Source organism: Sander lucioperca, chromosome 20 (genome assembly GCF_008315115.2).
Source record: "Sander lucioperca isolate FBNREF2018 chromosome 20, SLUC_FBN_1.2, whole genome shotgun sequence".
Classification (NCBI taxonomy): Eukaryota; Metazoa; Chordata; class Actinopteri; order Perciformes; family Percidae; genus Sander; species Sander lucioperca.
Genome location: NC_050192.1, coordinates 22,125,603 through 22,128,102, shown reverse-complemented (window position 1 = coordinate 22,128,102; position 2,500 = coordinate 22,125,603). Strand labels below are relative to the sequence as shown.

The 2,500-nt window shown below is 40.4% G+C and overlaps 1 protein-coding gene and 1 long non-coding RNA gene across 2 annotated transcripts in view; one reads left to right on the top strand and one right to left on the bottom strand.

Moving 5' to 3' along the window:
* LOC116051992 (SH3 and multiple ankyrin repeat domains protein 3-like) overlaps nucleotides 1–2,500 on the bottom strand; it is a 76,410-nt gene that overhangs the window by 38,812 nt on the left and 35,098 nt on the right. The gene's annotated exons all lie outside the window — the stretch shown is intronic.
* LOC116051993 overlaps nucleotides 1–2,500 on the top strand; it is a 10,340-nt gene that overhangs the window by 5,507 nt on the left and 2,333 nt on the right. The window contains exon 2 of the long non-coding RNA XR_004105470.1: nucleotides 831–832. This is a non-coding gene — a long non-coding RNA (uncharacterized LOC116051993). The remainder of the gene's footprint in view (nucleotides 1–830; nucleotides 833–2,500) is intronic.

The window sequence follows — 2,500 nt, the reverse complement described above, 5'->3', positions numbered from 1 at the left end:
TTTAGTACCCTTTTTTTTTCTTTTCTTTTTTTACTTTCTTAAAAAGTATCGGTTCAGGCACCGTTAATTATGTATGCGATTAATTTCAATTAATTAATCACAGAGTATAATCAAGTGTAATCAATTAGATTACATTTTTTAATCGATTGACAGCCCTAATATATATATATATATACACACACACACACACACACACACACACACACACTGCATATGCAAACACATCCTCATCTACAGTAAAGAGCTTTTTTCCTCTTCTCCCAGGCTTTCTCAAGATAATTGGCTAATTTCTGTTTCACATGTGAACAGTCATCTCAGTCTTTGGGCATCATCCATATTTACCAAGTCAATCTCTGATTTTATCTTACGAAACAAAAAAATCACGCTGTTCACAATAAAAAGGACAGTAGAAAACAAAATGGAACTCATCTTCTATATCATTCAAACACCACATGATGGGACAGATCCGTTTTTCCTCTTCTACATTAACATCTCGTCCTGTTTCAACAGTCAAAGGTAAAACCCCAGATCTCACTTGAGCCCACAGAGATCTTTGTCTTTTTGACAAATTATATACAACATAATTCTCTAGGGCTGCACAATTAATCGAATTTTAATCACGATGGCGATTTTGGCTTCCCACGATCAAATTCACGTGATCGAGCGATATTTAAAATTCTTCATTCCGTCTTCATCACGCTCCGTAAACCACTCTCTGATCACGTGCCTCCACTAGCCAATCAGAGTGGTTCCCTGCACCGCGCAGCTTAGTTTAGATGTAGACAGTCACAGAGGACAGAGTAACGTGAGGAAAACTCCACAACAGATAGCAGTCGGTCATAAGTCGTCACGAGGTTTACCAGTTTACCAGTAAACGCAACATTTAGTCCCGTCTGTGTTTTCAGACAACAGCAGTGACCAGTGCTAGTTTGAGTCTGTTAGCTCATAGCTTTAGCGGCAGACTGTTGTACGTCCTGCTACACGCTCACACTACACCGTTTAGCTGTCAGTATTTTAGCCGTGTTTACTACTGTAGCTAACGGTAGGCTAACGTTAGCTGCTGTGTAACGTGTTATTAGTGTTTACTGTAGCTAATGGTAGGCTAACGTTAGCTGCTGTGTAACGTGTTATTAGTGTTTACTGTAGCTAATGGTAGGCTAACGTTAGCTGCTGTGTAACGTGTTATTAGTGTTTACTGTAGCTAACGGTAGGCTAACGTTAGCTGCTGTGTAATGTGTTATTAGTGTTTACTAGCTAACGGTAGGCTAACGTTAGCTGCTGTGTAACGTGTTATTAGTGTTTACTAGCTAACAGTAGGCTAACGTTAGCTGCTGTGTAACGTGTTATTAGTGTTTACTAGCTAACGGTAGGCTAACGTTAGCTGCTGTGTAACGTGTTATTAGTGTTTACTAGCGTGACATGCAGCGACGTTTCTGTTGCCTCTAACGTCTGTTTTGGAGCATCAGAGTGCAACGCAGACATTTAAGTGGCACCGTAATCCGCGTTGCTATTTCGTCCGGTAGATACCGGGCACCGGATTTTAACATGCACCGTTAACATGAACAGAAAATTGCGTTGCCTGGTATCCTTCAACAAAGGAGGAATGTAGCATAATATGGATGTGAAAGCAGTTATAATTAGCCTATGTGACAATAAAATTTGTTTTGGTTAAAATCAACAAATAATCGTGATAATTAATGGTGATCAATATATTGATCAAAATAATCGTGATTATCATTTTGGCCATAATCGTGCAGCCCTATAATTCTCTGTGCCATATTCAGTAATGGCAGTGACAGTAACTAGTAATCTATAATGTATTACATTTTGGAAGTAACTTGCCCAACACTGATAGGGACTATCGTAAAAAGACAAACAAACTGTGTAGTCTGATCCCGGCATAAAACATTTACATCTTTTCACTTTAATAACATTAGCAGCTGATATGATTTGCACTTTGTGTCAGAGGGGCATTAGCATGAATCTGACAGCCTCCCACAGACATTTCTCACAGCAGACATTTTGCATTTTTAAAGGTGTAAGTAATAACAGCAATAATGGCTGCTTTCCCTTTTCGAAAACAAAAATGTATCACAGCCTTGTTAATGTGACTTAAGACATTTGTGGGGTTTCCTGCTCTGAGGAAGTCAAAACGAGGCGTCCGTGTTATTTCTCTCTGATTGTCGGATGACATTTTTTCTCAGATTGTCTGCCGACTCTGACTCGGCTCTGACCTCCACCTTCTCTAAAACTAATAATGGCCACAGGATGTTACATCACATCCTGTTTTTCACCCTGAACACACACACACACACACACACACACACACACAAACACATACAGGCACACACAGACACATGCACACACACAGGCACACACACACACACACACACACACACACACACACAGACGTGCACACACTCAGGTGCACACACACACAGACACATGCACACACAGACACACAGACAGACCGACACACACACACACACACACACACACA